Source organism: Phalacrocorax aristotelis, chromosome 1 (genome assembly GCF_949628215.1).
Source record: "Phalacrocorax aristotelis chromosome 1, bGulAri2.1, whole genome shotgun sequence".
Classification (NCBI taxonomy): Eukaryota; Metazoa; Chordata; class Aves; order Suliformes; family Phalacrocoracidae; genus Phalacrocorax; species Phalacrocorax aristotelis.
The window spans coordinates 149,205,431-149,227,846 of NC_134276.1; the positions used below are offsets into that span (position 1 = coordinate 149,205,431).

Here is a 22,416-nt window from a genome sequence, read left to right on the forward strand (position 1 = left end):
CTGTGCACATACTTATAATCCTTAACACACAACACACTAACAAAAGGAAACATCAAGGTGGAACACTCCCAGATACCCAAGCAGTTTCTGGTAGTCAGTTCAATCAAGTACTACCATCTTCCCAATGTGTTAAATTAGGCTGAATACTAATCACCCAGAATGCCCTCTTTTCATACCAGATCTTGAGTTTCAAAGGAAACTAAGCTAACATTAAAGTGCTATTCATGATAGCAATTGTCTCAACTGAAGAGAAAATACCTCCAGGGGGGTGGTGTGTGGAATATGTATATATATATGCATTAATAACATATCTCACCAGTTATGGTGACCCTGAGCCTGGAAGATGCTGCCTCTTCAGCTCCCAAGGGATTCTTTGAGTAACCAAACAGTTACCAAACAGGCACTGGAAAGGCAGAGTGTTTATGGGTGGGAATGAAGAGGGCACCAAAGGCAGAAAAACTTTACAGTAAGGATGATCTAGAAAGCAGACCAGATCTCGATCCTTACTGCAATTGCTAGGTACTATTGCACTACTAAGCTGACTTGCAGCTCCTTTTCTTTTTCCAGTAACTCCTCCATGAGGAAGAAAATCCCAAGCAAGAAAGGGCAAACTGCAATATGCATCCAAAGTCCCATTAAGGAAAAGAGTTGCTTCCACTTGCAGGGAAAACTGTTCTATTCACCTGACCCTGCTGCTCAGACCATAACTGAATCACAGTGTAATGCAAACCTGAGAACAGCCTGGGAAGCATCAGCACAGAACTGAGAATTTTAATAGCCAAACTGCACCAATGAATATGGAGCCAAACCCAATTATGCCCCCATGATTCACTTCACAAAAAAAATATCTAAGGGAATTCCCTATTTGTTTTGGCTGCAGACCAGCATGGTTCCTTGATTGTTGGCTGCCTCCAATCAAAGATGCAAAAAACATTTGGCTATTTCTGCATAGCTGCTGGAGTGCATTTACAGAGTTTTCAGTGACACGTTGTTTGTCTGCCTTTGCATGTACTTAGCTACTTTGTGACTGTTACAGTGATAGAACAGCCACCTCCAAGTAACAGCCAGGATAAACGATAACAGCTCGGGCACTATGCCGTGAGACTGGAAATTACCCCTGGGCAACACCTCAGCAGGAGAACTGAAGGGAGTTCCTGGGAGAAAGACTCAGATACCCCACTTGGAGTAACATAAGCTAACTGGGAAGCTGCTCAGGGGCTCTGGTGGCTCCCATCCCCTTTCGTCTACAGAGGCAGTGGAAAGACAAAACTTCCAAATGTCTGTATGCTCAAAAGACAAAACACTGGTATCACAAGGTCCAGAGAAATTTTATTTGTCTGTTAAACCAGCTGAAGAATATGTCTCAAAAATGACCTGCCTTCACAATCAGACTTCAGTTAGCCAAATACATAGTTTACCTTCCCTGTTCTCTACCCAATCAACACAATCCACAGAAGTGTTTAAGAGTATTCATTAGACTAACTGGCTTGAGCAGGAGATTTGAAAAAGCTCTGGAAAAATATATAATGCTTTTGCAAATGACACCTCATATTTGTGCATTTCTTTTAAATCCCTAAGCAGTAGTGTTGGGAGGGCCCTGCTTACCTTAGGGAACTTTGAGGCTTTTAATTTTATACCGCCTGCCAAATGAGGTCTTATGCAGACAGCATGCGATGAGAAGATGCAGGAGCCAGTCTCCACAACACATACAGTGCTGTGCTCCAGCATGGTTAAACGCAACATGTTTTTCTAAAACAACATGGTACAAGAAACACCTTTGCTGGCCCAAGAACTACCAAGATGGAAAATCACAGCTCTGTCCAGCTGAGGTGGCAGTTCCTAGAGAAAACACTACTCTGGACCTTCCTAAGACTGCATTGCAGTCTGAAGACATCTACTTTTTCTGATGTTTGCCAAATCCAGGAAATCTGGTGAAAGGAATACAGATTCACTCTGAGCATTGCAGAGGTCCAGGTTTCTGGACTATCTCAGCCTCAATAAAAATCCCATTAAAATCAACAGCAATTTAATGTTCTAATCCAGAGAAAAATCTAGATCTATCCTTGCATCAATAGAAGGCAAAAGTGCTCAAGTCATTAACAAAATCCAATGACTGTCATGCTGTTCAGGAGTCATGTAGCTACACGAGGTGACCCAGTTCTTTCAAGTAGGAATTCAGCTTTTACACTGCTTACCCTACATAACTGACTGTAGTCATGAAAAAAAGAAATACACTCCCACCTACATATGAGAAATACACTATAATTTACATGTGATGCAGAAAATAAAAATTCAGAAGTGCAACATAATAGTGTTAAACAGCATTAAATTCTGTAACCTCCTGACTGCTGAGGTATTTCAGACAAAGCTCTGTCAAAGGTGGACATTACTCTTAATCAGAACAACATTTCCATTCTAAGGCTTTCACGTAGCCTTGTTTCTTGTGATACCTTAACATCAAGTCATTCTTAAGTGCTTATCTTCACAAGGTACTAAAGCATGCTCTTCACCAACCAAAGAAAATTACTCACCTGCTTGAAGTTAAGCACACATTTGCAGAGGCAGAGCCAAAACATACCTGCACACACATATACCTGACCAAGGACATGGTTTTTTTTTTCATGGGCTGGTATTATTCTGTAGTCCAAAGCACAGTGCCAAAAAAAATAACATAAAAAATTCATTATGCCACAGCTCTTCAAGAATTCCTCAGTGAAATAAAATTAATTAATATGTTTTTACACCATTTATTTCCTAATTGCAATGACATTTTCCATGCATAAAGTCTGTATTTGTGCCTTCAAAGTTACCAAACCTGAATTCTGTCCTAAAATGAAACAATAATGAAACATCTATGAAATGAAAGACTATGAATGAGTGAACGCTAATGACAAGGCAGGATTTGAGTAGAGGACTGTTTTATCCACTTTTTGATATACTTTTATACTGTTTTATACCATATAGCCTGCAAAATATTAAAGTTAATGGACACCAACAACTTAGATTACTTTTATACAATCTTTTATTTGGTTCATACTCAATCTCTGTATGCCACATCTAAATAAAAGCTGAGACTTAATTATCTTGCGCTTCTTTCCTAAAGAAAACTGAAGTGTTATACAATTGATTTACCCTATTCTTTCTTCAATCTTTCCTGTAGATCATCCCAACATCATATTTAAGTACATATTGGTCAACTAATTACCAGGTTGGGGAAATGGAGGTATGGGTACCAAACCCAAACAGTTGTGGAAATATAAACCTTATCTTGCTCTTCAAGTTGTCAGTATTATCTTTCATAATTTTATAGCTAGAGGTAGCTAGTTCTAAATAGAGAAGCAGATCATTTACATTATTATAAGCAAACTAAAGCATGTTTTTCCATTGCTCTTTTCCAAGATGAAATTATGTTCTCTGTAGGAAGGGGAAAATAATAATCTTCAGAAAATAAAGATATTACAGCTTAGATCACAAGGCATTAGTCTGATATTTTTGAGAAATTCCTTCCATTCAATTTAACTTGACCACTGCAGTAAGCAAGCTGGATTCCGTGGGTTACTTTTGCATACTGGAGCAGCTTTATGTAAACATGGTATAGCACCATAATTCTTTGTAGGTCAAGCAAAATAATCGAGTATTGTCTCTCTCTCCCCTTCCTCAAAATAAAAATTAATGGTACACCACAATAAAATTTTTAAGTTTTCTGAGCTAGTCCTTAAAACCTGGGAGCCTGTAGGTTGTACAGATCAGCTTGGACCACAACTTTTTAATGGTTCAGGCAATTTTGGTGACAAGAATGGACATGAGATATCATTCACTGTTACACTGCTGCTTATCTGATATCAGGTCAACCCAGGTGATGTGAGCACAGCTGTAGAATCACACCTAAGCTCTGAGGAAGATGAGCTGCAGGGCTTCACATACATCCCATTTCACAACGATAGGGGCCTACAGACTGATCCCTTCCTGCACCAGTAATAAATAGTGTCAGGATGTTACATGCCGATTAGAAATTGGATAGAGACACCATAGTCTCTCACCGCAAGGCAATCTGGGTGGCCTGGTCTGTGGTATTAAAAGTGGGAACACCTAGATGGTAGAGCCTGCATTAGCAAACGAAAATGATTGCACTGGGAGTTAGCTACTTCCATTCTCTTGGAAGGGGCTTGATACTCTTTCTATAACTTAAGGAAACAAAATGACTTACTTCATTGCCACACCCATGAAGTGCTATACCCTGTAAAGTTTTGTTTGGCTAAAGTGCTGGGGACCAACTCCCCCCATTATGGCACAAATGTTTAAATACCTATAGAAATCAAACTCTGATTTCTGAACATCTCTGGAGCCCTGGCTGAGGGCTTCTGAAGCAGGAGGTGTGAACAACAGCCAAAGCAACCCATCAAAACCATATCAGGTATGGCACCAATTCGGAGAAAAGCATTATATGTGCTGAATTACCCTACTTTCCAGCAATTCTGGCTGCAGAAGCTCCCAGGGATTACTTGGCCTGGTTTTATTCAGCTCCCGAGACCAAAAGACATCGCAACCCAAGTGGATCTGGGCTGCAGACGTTTTAAAGGACACAAATAGCAAAAATATCTTGCAGTGCAACCAGGAACACCATCTTCCACTTATAATCACCTGAGCAGATGGCATTAAATCCACCACCCATCACAGACAGCAGCTCCTCTTTGATGTCCTAACAGCAAGCAACCCACCATGCAGAATCACACATATACACAACCACATCTGAAACATTTGATAAGGTAGGCATCCTCAGATGTGAATTCCCAACTCTTACAGCTGACCAGGCTGGAGACAGAAATGTGACAGAAAGGTGTAACAGGTTGCAGCTTATAGATTTCTCAGATGCTTTTGAAAATCTCCTTTAAGATGTCATTTTTCACAAAATGTGTATATATATAAAAAAATATTATATAAAAATATTTTCACAAGTTATATATACATAAGATATATAATATATATAATTTTTTTCACAAGTTATATACATATATATATGAATGGTTAAAGGGACATAGTTAAAAAGGCAAAACAATAATTTTGCCTGCCACAGAAAAGTAACAACTTTTACATTTTATCTTACTTGTCAAAATATGTTCTTTAATTTCTCCTCTAACAGCATTTTTAAAAAGACCTAAAGCAGTTTTGCTTGTTACTTGAACTAGAGTAGCACTTATTTTTTCCACAGTATTTTTCAACACTGATGTGAAAAAGCAGTTAGCTGTAACATTGCCCAAAGTACAGCTTTTAGTCCCTTTCACAACTCAAATGTGAAGCTGAATTTCTGACAATTAATGTTAGCAATAATTTGATGACAACTCAACATGTAATATTCAATTATTTAACAAGAAGAAAAACAACGCAGGTTATTTGTTGTTTCTTTGTCAGCCTACAAAAACAGCATCTGTGTGAATGCTGCATGTGTAAGGCAGAACCCTGGCTTAAGATCTCTGATCAACCATTTTTGGTTAAAACTCCCACCACCCACCCATCTATCCTACTGCCTCTATCGATTCTGCTATCGATCATCAGCAGAAACATATTTTAGAAAAGAATGGCTTTTTGAGGACCTTTTAAGTCTTGCTTACACTAACTCTGAAGAAAGTCAGTCCCATTTTACAGGTTTTTCCCCCAATATTTTTATTCCATGTTTTTCTTTACAGGAGACTGAAAGATAGAGATTCTGTACATTTTTGTGGGACAACTTTATTGGGCAGCCAGCCAATTACCAAGCCAATATCAGCAGTTAGTTTATAGCTCAAAGAAAACTCTGAAGAGACAGGGGTTTGTGGGAGGAAGGTTTTGTTTAGTTTTGTTGTTTAAATCTGCAAAGCTGTTTTTGACAAGTTTGTCATCAAGGCTCACAAAAGAAGAGTAGAATTTAAAGCATCATCTGCTCTGAAGGATCTCTAGCACCAGTCACACCATGCTGAACACCTCACCTGTGCTCCAGCTCCTGCCCCTGGTGTTACTGCTACTATGGTACACACTAGCAGACCTCATGAGCGCTCCCTGCACATTTAAACTGACCATTGGTAGTGTATACTATCAAACACAATTTTTACTTCACCCCTCATTTTAACCTAATTCTGTGGGGTTTCAATCTGTGCTCATGTAAGGAATAAAATACAAGCCTAGTATTTTTGCCTAGTCTGAGGCTTTGCTACAGTGCTCAAGTTTAGCCTTGGTTCGTAAAAAGATAGGGTTTTGAAACAAAGGTCATCTCACAGGCATCAGTAGGACAATTTTAGTTCTACAAATGGGGAATGAACTCATCAAATACTTAATTTTAACAAATGCTGTGTTGACAGCAGGCACCCAGCATAGCTTCAGGACATGCAAAGAGTTGGATGGGACTGAACGTTGTGTCAGCAATACAAAGGCATAACTGTCACAAAGCTGTCAAAGCCACACATCTAGAGATAAAAACACATCCCAAGATAAGGCAGCGAACCGATGGTAAAGCCTTACAGCTTGTTGCTCCAGAGCAAGGAAGACAGCTAGACAAGGAGATACGGCAGCAAGCACACTGAAGGAGGAGTATTAATGGATGTTCACACTCTGGCTGAGACCGCTCTGGCCCTCAGCTCATTCTCACACATTGTGGTAAGGGAGCCAGCAGTGAATCATTTTTCCTAAGCATAGTTCCTGATCGATCCTAGCAGCCAAGCATACACATGAGCATGCAGGACACACTCCCTTGCCCAACGGTTTGTCCTTTGTCACATCCTTGCACAGTGGAAGGAAGGCCTATGGGGCAGCGTCTCCCCAGTCAGCAGGATCACAACAGCCCCTGAGCATGCCATGCCCCTGCCAGTATCCCTCATCCTGCTTTTCAACCTCTAGCCAGCACTGGTTCAATGTTAAACACCAACTCCAGCAGAACAGCTTCTGTAGCACTTCCAAAAAGACACATGCACCTGTCTTTCTATATGCTAAAAAACAGAAGCAGGCAGTTCTTTCCTTGTTTGGCTACTGAAGGTTTGCTGCTTTTAAAGCACTCCCTTTAATTTTTACTCCTATTTCTGATAGAAGCTTGATTCTGTGCCAGCTAAATATCTCACAGGGGATCTGGAACATCCCTGCCTCACTCACACACACGTACATCACATATAATTAAAGGTACATTTTTAGAGTTCAAAGATTTTTTCATTTTTACCAGTAGCTACAGTATAAATCATACCCTCCTTTATGAACTGAGGGGCTTCTTAAAGACGCAAATTCACTCTGTTTCAGACTGATAATGGTTCACATAACTTATTAATAAAACATTGGGAGATCTCAGAATATAAAGGTGAGAAAGGGTTTCTCACAGAATCCCACAATTCCAAGAAAAATCCAAAGACAGGCTCCTCAGCAACCAGAAGCAACTCAAACGCTCTCCATGCAAAAGGGGGGAGCATATAACAGACATTTTGTGTTTAAATGAACCATCAAATAGTGTCTCAGGAACAAGGGAGAGAAGAAGAGAGAAACAACATTTATTGGAAAACAGATCTAGTGAAGCAAGTTTATTTTGAGACATTTTAATTGAAACTTGTTTGGGAAAAAATTGGAATAAGCCATCTGAAGATGATGCAACATTTTTTGTTGGCACTGCATTTTTATTTGGTAGAAGCCTACTTTATTCCACAAATTTTAAGACAAATTTAAGATTCCATAGGTTTAGTATTACATCACTAATGGGTCATAATGAAATCCCAGGCAGTAGCAAAAAAAAAAAAGATTTAATGATAGTACTGTGCAAGATATGGATATGGGGCCGTTTGTGCAGATTTACTGATAGGAATGTTGAATGTGGGCTAAAATAACATAGTTGTCTGGCTCACTTGTGCACGCTAAAATGTTGTGTGACAGAGCACAAGTTATGCTATTACTTGAATCTCTTAAAAAGTTAATCTAATTCTGCCCTTTGCTGGATTGTCAAAAGATTTGCCATTTTCTATGGCTCTATGATGCTACGGTCTATTTTAATAAGTCTTTTTCCTATTTTCATGTCCCATCCAGCTCCTTGATGAATAATATTTCAGTGGTTTTAGCAGCACTTTTGATACTAGTTGGACTGTGAGACTAGTGCCCTTCAAAGCACAGCGTGACATAGCGGACAGAGCACTTGGCTGGCATCAGCTCCAGTCAGGAGTCATTTTTCTTTTTTGTGCTTCAGTTCCTCAGACTGACAAAATCGAAAACAATGCCAAGCTCCTTTGTAAAGAACTTTGAGATCAACACAGAAAAAGCAATGCCTGACAGCTTGATCTTAATGCCATTTTACACTGAGGAAGGAAGGTATCTTCTAAAGATGTCTTTAAAAATAAATAATAAGAAAGCTATTTAACATCTTATGGCTACATCGAGTTGAAAGTTATTGAGAATAACTGTTGATTCTCTGCAGGTAGATAACCTGAACCTGGGAAAGATGACCTACGGGAGTCTGAAGTGAGATAACTGGCATCAGCATATAGGAAGTTTCCTACACCCAAAGACATTCACTTTAACAACGCTTGCTTTGGGACAAGAAGAGTTTGAGGTAATATCTCAAATAAATTGTTGTTTTGTCAGTTCCCCCCAAAAATAATTCTCATTAGAGTTGTTCAGTTTCATGTTTTTATGCCAATGGCAGATAAAGAAAGCAAAACATTGTAGAAACACTGAGGAACAAAAAAAGTCTATGGAGCAATGTATTCCAGGAACAACCTTTGCTTTAAGATGCAGGAAGGGGCTACAGCATCAGATCTGTGACAAGTCATGAATAAACCCAGCCTGATATTTGAGGACCAGCATAAAAAAAGGAAATGAATGAGCTGTTGAAAGTCTTCCCCTTTGAATACAACGATGTTGCTCCTGGGTCACACAGTGATCCATGTTGCAAGCATCAGACAGACCTGAGCTCACAGAAGCTTCTTCCATTAGGGTCCTGACAATGCTAACTAGGTTTACACCAAATAAGTCGCTTCCTGCCAGTAGAAATACCCCTTATCACTCGGTGGTGGGGGAAGCACACAGCCCAGCTTCTTACAGGGGGTTAGATCCTGCAATTCAAGCTCCGACAGAATTCCTGTCTTTTGTGCAGCTGAAGAAAACCTGAGTATGTTTAGTTCAATTTTTTCAAAAGCTTTTAATGATTTTTGGCTGTCTGTGTTAAGCTGCTGTAACAGCATTTGATTTCCTGGGTAATGACAGCCAGGTCTAAAATATCCTAATCAAACATCCAAGAATCAAGACATTTCAAAAATAACTTTTAAAAAAATCCTGCCCTTTGTTTTGGCCTCTTCTCTTTGACAGAAAATGTGTCCACTTGCCAAATTAAGTAAGGAGAAATATGAAAGAGCAAACAGACCTTTGACCTATCGCAAGAGCCAGACTATTGTTTTACATCCCATGACTGTCTGTGACAGTATAAAATGTGAATTTAACCAGACTGTTTGGGAGCTTTAAATTATGCACACACACTCATTCTGGTGGGGTCAAAATTTTTATGAGGTTTTTGTTCAACTCGTCCATTTTACTCTAGCAGAATGGTGACTTTTGCTTAAACTGTCACAATTTTTATGCAGAGTTCTCAAATCTGCCAACAATGACAAGTCAAAATAAGTAGGCCTGAAATGTTTCTATATTAGAATTACTGTCTACTGCACTGATTGACACTGCATTCAATTGGAATCAATCTGAAGCATCAGGCACACTAGGATGCAAAATGGAAATGCTCTGCATTCATGCACTAAACATTCATACAGGATTTACAGACATCTAGTAGCCTAGGGTACTAGTCATCCAGAAAGCTGGTGTATTACAGCCAGAGATTATTGCTAAAAGCAGTCAACAGCCAAAAATCAGTGAGAGTGCCAAACCTGAGCATGGGTTACAACTGAATAGGAGAGAAGCTTCGTCATCAATTTCAACAGGGCCAAAAATTCAGCATCTGTTTCTTACATACAAACTTTCACTTTTCTTAGAAATCACTAGAATAGTTTCATTTCTTTATTTAAAAGGAATCACAAACACTTATTCTGACCATATATATTTGAAGGGATTTTTGAAATATATATAAAAAGCTTAGTCTCCAATAAAATCTATTTTTAAACCTAGATTCTGTGATGTTTCATAGGCAAACTATTTCATGACCTGATCCAAAACTCACTGAAGACCTTCCATCTTGTGACTACTGAGAACAAGTGCTGCCAAATTACACCCTTACATCTTTGTTTCTGTAAGGCAGCCAGGACCATCCATGCTATGGAACAGAGCTAAAGGACTTCCCTGCTCTGTGGAGCCTCAGACTCCAGCTCTATTAACCCAACTACAGCTCCTTGGAGGGATTCTTTACATTGGAAGTTATGAAAATAAATGGAAAATATATGCTTACACATCATAAAAGTGAGGGTTTTTTCCATTTTGGACTACAAGATTAAAAAACAATTATGCCATGAACAATAAAATGGAACTTACAAACCCCTAAACAATAAAGAGTTATGCACCATGGAGCTGTTGCTGGTCAACTTTCCTCATAAAAAATGAAAAATGCATCAGAAATGTGCCAAGTCAGCATTTCTGATATTTGTCAACTTCTCAGTACCCTTTCTGTATGCAGCAGTTGCATGTATTAAGGTTGTTTTCCAGCTGACAGGAAGAAGAAAAAAAAAAATCCCACCACTCAAACCACCAAACCAAAAGCCACAGAAGTTTGTTATGTGACTAGCCTACTAGTCCTGAATCAGGTTTCTAGTTTTCCCTTTCCCATTTCATGTGTAAATTAAGACAAAATCCTCAGGCTCACTATGCCTCAGTCTCTTCTGGGTAATCCGAATGAGACTTTCAATGAGGTTTGGCACAAAATTCACGCTGGTAAAGATCTTTGAGACCTTTGAGATGAAGAGTGCCTTTACATGTAATGTATTACTGATGACATTTCACCAAATGTAAAAGGACTCCATATTTGAACATCAGAAGATTATTCTTACTTATTATAAACAGCAGCTTTTTTTAAATTTAAAAAAAAATTTTTTATGCTTTAGCAAACTGTCTGATTTAAAGGGTGTGGTCAGCTTTAACTTCTGATCTCCAAATTTCTGTGACATTTACCAATGGTTTCAACAAAACTCTTCAATATGCTGCACACCTACCATAGCACCTACTTCCCCAAACGACCAAATACCTTGTATCACAACTATACTGCCTTACCTCAAAAAACAGAACTTCTATTTATATATAAATGTGAACAGTTGATTCAAAGAGGAAAAAAAAAACAATTTCAATAGATAATTATGCCTCAGTTTATTACACACTGACGTTCTGCTCAAGAGAAACCCACTGCCTCTACTTGGAAACTAAGCTATTCCTCAAATTTTCCATACTCAAGGCACCATGACATATTTTCTTACTTCTCTGCTTTTAAGACAATACAGACTGACTGCCATCTCACACTGGCTCTCAACAAGTGAAAGCTCAATTCTAGATCATTAACTCCTTCTCTGCATTGTAGAAAAGGTATCTTTGCAAAAACAAGTTGTTACTTAACTGAATTCACTTTGTACAACAAGAAATTCCCAACAGGAAAGAGAACATTTTCAAACTCCAGAGCTGTGGGAGGATTATAAATGTGGCTACATCTCTCTATATTATAATGAATACAAGACAATGAAACCACTCTCTTGGCAGGAGGTGGAGGATTGCCCCATGGCTTGATAAGGATGCGTCACTGCTGACCCAGTCTATGGGCATGCAAAACAGAGCCTGACCACATGTGACAAAAAGAACATATGTAACTCACAGCAGCAGCAGTCGATATAAAACAGAAAAGGGCTCAGCCAGAGAAGATGCAGCACCCCCCATCAACGCCCTGATCCTGCAGCCATTAGAGATGAAGCGTGCCACAAAGCCGACTAGCAGAGTTAACATTCGTCTGTCTCCTGGCACTGGTGTGGAAGAGCTCAAGAAGAAGTGGACATCAGAAGACCTCTATGTTTGGTGCTTGCTGTTGGCCACTCCTGTTCCTCTGGAGCCATCCTTTCTGCTTAACTCTCCCCCATGGTGTACATAGGCATTCCCATCAGGAACTGAGATACCTAAACATCAAGAAAGGGCAAACCAGCTCTTGTGTCCAATCACACCCAAAATGCCACTCAATCTATGGCCATCAGCCATAGATTTCAAAAAAATTGAATGCTACTCATTTGCCAGAGGATACACAGGAATACTTGAAGGGAGTTGTAGGTCTGCCAGATTGTAGGCAGTACTTACCCATTAGATAACACTTGTTCTGAGATCTCTTTGTTGTTGGATCTGAGGGGAAGCAAAAGGTTTATGCAGCTTCAGTAGTACAGTTCTGCTCCTGCTGCATTAGAGATGTTAATGTCACATATAAATCTGTGTGTTTTACTAATGGCATCATATATCTTCCCAGGCATTTCTAATTTACCCCTTGTTGAGCTATCTAGGTACTTTATCACATAGGGTTACTCTGTCAGGTATTAATATTAAGACACTGTGCCTTGTCTTTCATAAGAAAGTACATGTTCTTATCTAAATTGCTGAGACTAATAACTTGAAATATTGTCCCTGCAAACATACTTGAATGCTTTATATTCAGATAACTTGAGCTCTTTTTTTTTTCCCCTCCCAGAGAGTGAACATAAATTAAGTCTCCACAGGAACTAACCCAAGAATAAGCTGCATTCCCTATTTGGAGACAGGAAAGAAGGCTGTTCTGTAACAAGGAAACTCATGTCTTATCTGACTGGGACCACATGTCATGCCAGGCAGAACTCAAGGGTGGTGGACTCCTTTTGTTCCCCAGAAAACCTATGCCTGCAGAAAAATGTACTAGGAAACAGCACTTCTTTCCCCCTGGAAGCTTTTTCATTGCAAGTAAACAGTATTACACATAGTCCCCATTGCTTAATCCATTCAGTTGAGTGTGTGCTTTAGAACTTGGATACATGACAGTTAAGATTGTTTTCAGCTGATAACTGGCCTAAGGATGCCCCTTTGCTTATTACTACTTTGATCCAGATAAGCATTTGGCTGTTTAATCAGTCACGAAGTTAAAGCAGAGAAAGAGAACACTGAAAAGCCTTACAACCCCACATACTTAATTTAGCCTAAAAGTAATTTCTGGGCAGAAAGAGAAAATTTAATTAACTCTTTTTTATAAAAATGTATGGTAAGATGTGTAGCAAGATCTTATGCATTCCTTTGAAGTTTGTCATACATTCCTGAATACCTTTGACAGCCTAAAAAGTTATGTGTCTGCTCCTGATTAGATAATTGAAATAAATCTACACCAAATAAATTCAGATCTCTTAAAATAAACTGAAGAGGTACATGAACTTTGTAAAATGCATGTAGTACACTTCAACCAAAAGGCATTTCTGCAGAAATCAGCTATCAAGGAGGAATTAATTTCTCTAATTTTTTCCATGCATGTTGCTTGCAGTTAGTGTCCAAATTTTAATCCAAGCTTAATTCCAGTCCACATCAAGTACAGTTCCTATGTGAACTGAATAGCACCACAGCAGAGGGAAATCATGCCTTTTACACTTACTGCTTTCTTTATTTCACCCCTTGACTGAAGTCAGTCACTCCAGGTCCAGCAAATATTTGCCCACCACTTCAACCTGAGACAGCACTGCCAAACCTGACTTACAATCTATAGGTAGTGTTCTCAATGTGATCGATCTCCATTCATTAGACCCAACACAACAAACCACCAACCAATCCACATTGCGATACTGTTTCCGCCAGACTGCAAATCTTGGAAAGATATATGATATGGCTGTAATATATATTACAATACAATATAATACATAGATCTAGGCACATTACATAAACTGGAAGATGGCAACAAAGTCATATGTATTGCTTGGCAATACATGAAGAGAATGAGGAGAATTTGACAGAGTACAACTGAGTAATAACTGGTTAAAGTCATGCAGCTACCTAAGATTCAAAAAGAGCACAGAGACATCAAAGCTTTGTGTGAAATGCTAAGAGTGACCACATAAACCTAAGCAGTGCTGTTCAGATGGATCTTATCACACTGTTACCACTAGGGTAGTCCTGCCAATCATTGTGCCATGGCCTACTGAAACCACATGGAGAAGGACAAACACAATGAATTCAAGATGAATCATCTTGATAAAAATCCTCAAACAGACATTTTACAGCAAGATGGCCAAACAGAAACCTAAACATACTGCAAGTTTCAACAGAGTGACAGGTCTTGCAAGGATGTCAAGGCAATACCAAACTTGAAGCAGCCGGAAATTCCTTTGAAAACACATTCTCCAACTAATGGTCACAGAGGGTTAGTATTCACCTTGTCCTTGTTCCTGGGACACTGGCATTGTCAGACCCAATAGCAGGCAAAACAAACAAGGCAAGTTTAGGCAGAGGGATGCCATGGAACAAGTGCCTTGTTGAAATCACTCCCAGCCATCTGTCTGCATTGCATAGGATCAGGCCCAGTCCAAAGCACAACTGGTGTTGACAAGATATATGCAGACATGTAGAACATCCCAGGTCACCAGCCCTGCAGGAAGGTACATGAAGTCATAGGACTGATGACATGCCTGACATTTACAGGGAGACATCAAGAAAAGGTGACGAAAGATGGAACAGAGAAGCCTACACAAGCACTCATTTAAAAATCCATCTTCAAGTCACAAGAGAACAATTTAAAAATAGGTCGCAGAGTCCCATCAAAAAGTCAATCCTCTCCTAGTTTTTGGGTAAAGACTGGAAGCAAAAATTCTGAAGATACAAAGATGACGATAAATTCTACATTACAGATGGGATCACCTGCCTCAAGCTAACCAAAAACCACTCTGACTGAAAACTTACTTTTGGAGTCTTATGTGATGGAAAATCCACCTTTTGAGCTGGGCTAGATTCATACAGAACAATTAAACATTTTAGCCTGGACACCTTTTTGTGCTTTTCAAGGAAGGAAAAAGCTCTAAAATTTTGTAGGGAGAGTGTTATCATCAACAATTTTTTTCTGAGCTTACACAAACACTGGAACTACAACCAGATCTGTCACAGAAAATAGCAAGTCTTAAAGCTGCTTACATCCACCGAGCATGCAGCAACAGATAACACTGAACAGAGGATCAGCTCTGTTACACTAAGGACATATAAAGACAAAACTGATGATATCCAGCTTCTCTCATTGAAAGCGTATCTGTTGCAACTTCTCATGCATGCAAACTCCAGCAGGAACTGGAGATGATATTGCAATGCAAGCCTACTATGCCACACTCAAGTTATAACCAGATAGCTAATACCAAAGGAAATTCTGACATTCAATTATTGACTTGTTCCACTAGGCAAAAGCTGTCCTGGTCTTAAAAAAACATGATTCCCTGCACTCCTGCCAAAGCATGCAGGTATAACGCACTAGCAATAAATTGGAGTTTGCAGAAAAGTACACAACACAAAGCTACGTTACCAGAAGACTGATAATAGGAAGATAGTGTGTATAATCGTCAAAAACTTTTTGGAGTAGAGGGCAGGGAATTTATATTAAAACACACATCTAACTTTATGTGCGTCTTGCACTATTTTTTTTTCCAGGACTGGAAAGTGTTATTACTTGGTTTTGGTCCATTAAAATACAAGGAGGGGTTTCCACTCAGAATCACTTTTTACCATCAGGTATGTGAAATGTCCATGTTAAACATGAAAAATATATTTTCCACCAGATGGAACAGTGCCACCATTAGCAAAATTGCCACTACTAGGCTACAACACAGTAAATAACCATACCTAAACAGAAATACAACAGCCTTCAAAATCTGTGTTACAGTTTGTCACCTCCAGTAATGCCCAGAGTTAGCACTGATCTTAGCTCTGTGACTATACCATTCCAATCATCTGCTCATTTTCTGTTTATTCCTTCTTATCCTCTTTTACACAGCATTATTTCAGCCTGATTCTTTAAAAAGTGCACCTGTCTTTCTTGTTTCTGCCTATTCCCTCTGCCATTGCTGGCAGCTTTGCCCTCCATCTCTCCCAAACTTGCAGATCCAATGTTATCTTCATTTTTTCCTCAACATTCCTCCCAAATTCAACAGTCTCTTGCTAAATTCCACCACCATTTCTCACATTTCTTTTCTCTTAGCCTTCCTCAGGAGTACAAACGTAAATTAAGAAAAAAAAAAACCCACCACACACACCACAAACTTTACTAATTCTCCTTAAGAGCTGCTTTTCTTTGCAACCTTCCCAATTCCTTGGCATTATAAATGCCACAGCAGAATAAGCCTTCTTTCCACCCTCTGTCCCATTTTCTGACCATATCACACATGAAAAAAACCTACCAAAAAATGCACCCACCCTGATTCTCTGCAGAAAAGTTAGGCTGTATATAAAGATTCTGAAAGGAATGGGGGTTGTTTTTCTGTGTTTTAAGACATGCCCGCATTGTCCTATAGGGCTATTAATCAGCAGCCACTGAGTCTAGTAATAAATACATAGTACAAGACAGTAATACTTTACTCCTAAAACTCTAAAAGCAAAAATGATATGAAAGTCACAGATAGCTCAAAGGAAATCCATTCCATTCTGTATAAGCTATAGATTAAAGTGAGTATTAAATAACATTTTCTTGTTCTGTTGTGTCATTGAGGTACCTACTGTCTACTAAAGCATTTTGTAATTAGAGATTATACCATTATTAGTTATTAAAATGGCTTGCTCTTATTCTGGAGATGCAGCAGAACAGCATGTCTCACTTATATTATCTTTCTCTAATTTAACATAAGCGAGTCATTAACATGACAGTTAAACCTACGATAAATTCCAGTCTAAAAACGTCCATGAAAGCACCCATTCAGTGGGTGCCTCTAGTACGTACCTTGGTGATCGCTCCCAGTCTCTGGTTCCCTAATGCACAGGACCTCCAACCCATTTGGCAGTGGGCCAATATAAGCCTTAATGTTTCTTTTAGAAATCATTATCTCCCATGCACTATTTTGTGTGTTTCTTGTCTTTTCAGATGTCTCTGGACAACTTTTATGTAAGAACTCCTCCAGACAGATTCTATAGCACAGTTTATTAATCGCTGTAAGAAAGTATTCCTATTGGGATTTTAATTAAACAAGCTCAACACTCTTGTTACAGCACACACACACTCCAGGCATGATCAGAAAGATTCCAACTTGTCTGACAGGACTCATGACTCTAGTGCACATGTAGCCCCAAAAATCAGTTTTTACATAGCACACTTGAGGGGACTACTGAACTGAAAGCAAGAAAAAAAACCCAAACCAAACCTGTGGGACACTGCAACATAAAGCAGATGCCATATTTTGTTAATGGCACCAAGAGATGAAGAATCAACCAAACCTCATTCTTCCGGTGGTTCATCACCCTGAGTGTAAAAATGTGTGACTAATTTACTTGTCTGGCTTCAGATTCCAGTTATTAGATAGGATTTTCTCTGCTAGAATCATAGAGCCTGTTAGTAGCCAATATCGCTCCCCAAGGATGTACCAAGATTTGATTTTTATTAGAGTCTTCTACATTGTTCATACACAGAAGATACAATCCCTCATTCTGTTTTTCTTGTTCCTGGATATATGATTTTGCTTTTGGCTGCATTACAACAATTTATCTGAATAGACTCACTTTATTGAGTGATACAGATTGCACCGTACAGCTGCCTTATCTTCATTACCACTCACTATCCCTGCACTGTCCCGATCCTGGTATCATCTGTACTTTATATCTGAATTATAGTAGTAGCAGCTGTAGTATGTCCCAGTAGCAGCTCTCCTTAACTTTTGCTCCTCATTTCACTTTTTCTGAGGTTTCCCGTTCTAGTGTGTTATCATAACAACTGTTCAAGAAAGACTAGCATGTCTGATACACGTTTCCCAAAATCATGACTGAATTCCAGAGGGACCACCTGCTTTAAGATTACCAGACAGAACTACTGTCAGAAAGAGCCAAGCCTCCCCTGCTAACCCATTTCACTTGAATAATCCCACCAGAGCTGTGGTACTTTACATATTGGAAAGGAGTGTTTATGGGAGTTACGGGTTACAGAAGTAGATCCACAGTATATTTTGTTGACCTTGGAATATATCCCACCATTGATTTTATGTACAAAGCTTCCAAGGCCCACTTCTCCCTCCACTCCCACTCTGTAAAAACATTTTTCAGTAGGGGACATGGTAAGGAGATTGCTCCTCTCCTAGTTCCAGTGTGTTAACTATTTTTCATTTGCTAATGTGTTATTTTGGAAATTTAAAAAGTAACAACTAAGCAAACCCCAAAAGTTGTAGGTATGGGACAGGGCAGACCACAGAATTTCCACAACCACCAAGTAAGCTCAAGGAAATCTTTAAAATATCAGTCTTGCAAGTGATTTGCAAGGGGGTGGATAAATGCAAATATTTGATAAGTACTTACATTTTTCCCTAAGGCTTCAAACACAATAATGAAACTGTAAGCCTGGAGAACTTGGAGCATTCCCAGTGCCAACTGGACACCCTTAACCTCTACACTCTTAACTACATAAATGTGTAGCATATTTGCTGAGTAGATATTTATATGCACTTCCTGTTTCAATGCTAACTTTTTAGTTACTGGAAAAGAACCAGAAGCTCTCTATTCCCTTGGGAATCATTTTCCATTAAAGAGGCTTTAGATAGACTATTTGTTTTTTCAGATTTGGAAAGAGAACCCAATGGAACATGTATTTAGAGTATCTTTAGTATTTTTACAACAACAGTCAAGGGCTAAATGGCTGGAAAAGTTTGCAGCTTTATTTTTTCTAATCTACCTCATGACACCTGATGACCCTTGCACCAATGGAATGTGATTTCCTTAGATACGACCCTGAGTTTTTTACTTGACCAGAAAAACAACTGTAGTTGTTATAAATGAGCAGCCCTACTGACAGTCTGCATAAAAGAGGCCAACCAACGCAAGAGTATGAAGTCTGCATGCATCCCTTCCTTCTTCCTAACAGCTGGGCTCTTTCAGGGCAGGAGGGAAGTCTGATAAAAGCTTCTGTTTAGGCTGTCGTCTTCTAGAAAGAATATTTCATTTAAGCACAGCACATCCAGCACTTCTTATAAGCAATCTTCCAGGAAATTATATTTTTAAAGAAACATGATATGAATGATCATGCTGAGCACTGGAGTACCTTACCATTAGCATGTTCTGCCATGAGGGAAATCAGAGGACATAGGACAACCAAGTTCTGAGCGAAAGACTAGCTGCTTCTTTTTATTACTGCCTTGGCTTGCCAACGTCAAGAATCATTGCAGAAAGAATTGAAAAGCTAAAAACCCTAGGAAGTATGGCAATGAATCAGCAATCTAAAATAACTTTGCAGGTATTGTTTTAAGAGAATATTCCAGATCACAGCATTAAGAAAATTTCTTGGGTGGCCAGGATTTCAAAGGGAGTATAAACTGAAGGAAAATAAGAGAAATGAAGATATGGCCTGGTGATTTAAGCATCCCCATCTGGACCAATATTCTGTCTTTTCTTATTTGAGTACAGATCCAGAGTAAACTGAGTTTTAAAACATGCATCTGGATTTGTACCAGTGAAAGCAAAAAAAAAAAAAAAAAAAGAATGTCTGCTTTTGGTGAGGTATAACTTCTGAAAAACCCTGACTCCACACCCAAAATTCCGTTTCATTTAAACTGGTTCATGATTTTAGTGGTGCTTTCAGGAATAACAGCACCACCTTCAGCTGGCTCATAGTGGCAATTTTCACATTTAAGTATCAGTACCAATCATATATCAATCATTCACTGCAGCCTTTTTTCTTTAGATTTGCTTTACCCTGACAGTCAACATCATGCAATTTCTCAACAACTAGGGAGAAGAAAAAATGTGAAGGAATGAAAGCCTCAGATAGTATTTGTACACTTTTAGCTAAGTGCAATATTAGCCCAATAGTAGAGGGTTCTGTATTTAGAGGAATTAGTTTATGTGAAAACAAAAATCAGTAGGTTGCTTCAAGAGAAAACAAGCCAGTCATTCCTATGCAACCATAGCCATGCCTGTTTAAGTGCATGCATTATCATAAACTCTTTCCTCTCTGGGGGACCTGCCTGACTTGATATCACTATTTCATAGCACTACAGGTTTCGCTCTTTCAGCGAATGTTGGAAACAACCTCATTGAACATGCATGCTTCAGAGGTTACTGCAGCATGACAAACTGAGTAAATTCAGTACTGATGACACCAGATAGACAGACCTGAAGGTAAAGTCCTCTATTTAGAAAAAGTTATGGCAGAGGCTAAGCAATGCATAATGATGCTTCCCTAAAGACAAAACTAAATCCTGAGCTATAATCTACTACTGATTAGTATGACTATAAAAGGGTGTAGTGGAAGAATATGTCCTAAGAATTAAATTGAAAAGCATTTCCTGAACATTGCTGGAATATATTGCTCTGCATGCCTTAAATCACTATGGAGCTGTCAGACAGCAACAACTTTTGGTAATTTCTCTGACATCAGCTAAATCTGACCTTACAATTCTGCATCACACTATGTCATTCAGTCCCCAGAACTTCAGATCATGTAGTCTCATTCAGCAGATGTCTCTCTAAAAATGAGCCATCCAAGTAAAGGTCAGAAACACAATTCAAAAGCAGTATCTAATTACAAGCTCCTGGTAGGTTTTAATATCTTTTAGTTACCCAATTCAATTAAATATTTTTCAAGGTCGAGAGTCATCAGAAGAAAAAACCCAGTAAGGATTCAGTAAAGTCTTTGGCTAGTGAGAGTTCTTAATTCAAATATAGGACCTCTCCATGAAGAGAAAAAAAAAAAAACTAGCTTCTGCTTCATTGAACACGTTATGCTTTATAATTGCAACTCCTGGACCTTAAGGAATTGAACTTGCTTTAGCTGAAGTCCATAAAATACAGGACAAGATAAATGTCCCAGCCCTTGTGAAATGGCTTAAGCATAGTCCAATTTTGCCCCAACTGTGTAAACATTGACAGGTAGGAGAGAAGGTTGGATGGTACTTATCTCATGACATAGAGTGAGCTCATCACGCCATGTAGCACTAGCTGAGTTTAGGGAAGATGAAGAAAGCTACTCTTTGCATCCTGCTACAATCTCCCTGTAAGCAATATCACTACTATCTTTGGATGCTCCTCACCCCCCCAAGAAAAAAAAAAAAAAAAAAAGGAGAAAAAAAAAAGAAAGAATGGGTATGTGTTGTATTTAATGCAGATACATTTCCAAGTCATGTGTGTTTTCTCCTCTTGCACAGTGGAGAAATAGATTCAAAGTGGTCAATCCCACTTTATGTGCAAACTACCCTCCCCAATATAATTTATCGGACTGAACCTAAGTGGATAAAGGAAGACTTCTAGGGAATGATGAAACCTTCTATCAACCCAGCACACAGCCACAGTTGCGAGGGGAGAGACATACACTTTAGCAATTCTTCAGGTCACTTGTTGGGAAACTTACAGCAAAGGCACTTCTAACCTACAGCCTTTCTCTGCAGCAGATTTCCAAAGCTAACAAGTTCCTCCAGTTATATAAATCATAAGATATTTTAAATGAAAATATGAGAGAACTTAAAACACAGGGATTTCTACCAAGTACTGGACTTCCATTGCAAAGCAACCAAAATCGATTGCCCTCTTTTGCCAGCTGAAGAGCTGTCCGTTGAAGATTCTTGATTCTGAACAGCTGCCTCCACACTGCAGCCAACAGCTGCATTTTCAACTGCATCCCGTATCAGCTTCAAACCACTGTTCACTGCCTCAAGGACAGAACATCTAAGGAGAAAAAAACAAACATTCCTCCACCTTTTTTCAAAATCAAATTAAATATAACAGGTAAAAATATCTATTTTAATAGTAGCAACACAAAAACACATCTTCTCAAGGCATTTCTAGGAAGGAAAACCTTCCTATGTGTAAATATCATTTGTTTAATTTTTTAATACAAACTTTTCTACATAACCCTATAAGGCAGTACATACTGCTGTGTGACTTATAGTCATACTAGTTTTTAAGACACTCAGCTTGGTAAACAATCACATCATAGCTCCTCCTTACATTAAGAGTGCTCGGCATGTTTTAGAAGTCAGGCTTCTGAGGGGACAGGCAAAAAGAAGACACCAACCACCAATGGTCTACTGTGTTTTCTTACAAGATCTAAAACACTAAAGATTTCCCAAAGCAGCAAAGGGTCTCAGGAGCACAGCCTCTCTTAAAATTAATTTTTAATCTCCCTTCTTACAAGTCTTGCCGATGCTCATGTAGAATGACTGAGAGGGGATTTAAATCCCCTGTAATTCTTTCACTACTTTAACCCAAAACCATTCCATTTTTTACTAGTTAAGTGAGTTAAAGGTACCATCCAAATTCACTTCAGAGTTATCCTTCCTCACCCTCGACAGT

The 22,416-nt window shown here is 38.9% G+C and overlaps 1 protein-coding gene across 9 annotated transcripts in view; it reads right to left on the reverse strand.

Moving 5' to 3' along the window:
* CALD1 (caldesmon 1) overlaps positions 1-22,416 on the reverse strand; it is a 209,596-nt gene that overhangs the window by 167,141 nt on the left and 20,039 nt on the right. Inside the window, exon 1 of one of the 9 annotated variants that reach the window (XM_075115317.1) lies at positions 12,259-12,354. The exons of the other annotated variants lie outside the window; for them this stretch is intronic. The gene's annotated coding sequence lies outside the window, so the exon portion shown is untranslated. Of the gene's footprint in view, positions 1-12,258; positions 12,355-22,416 lie in introns of those variants that run through there. 9 annotated transcript variants of the gene reach the window in all.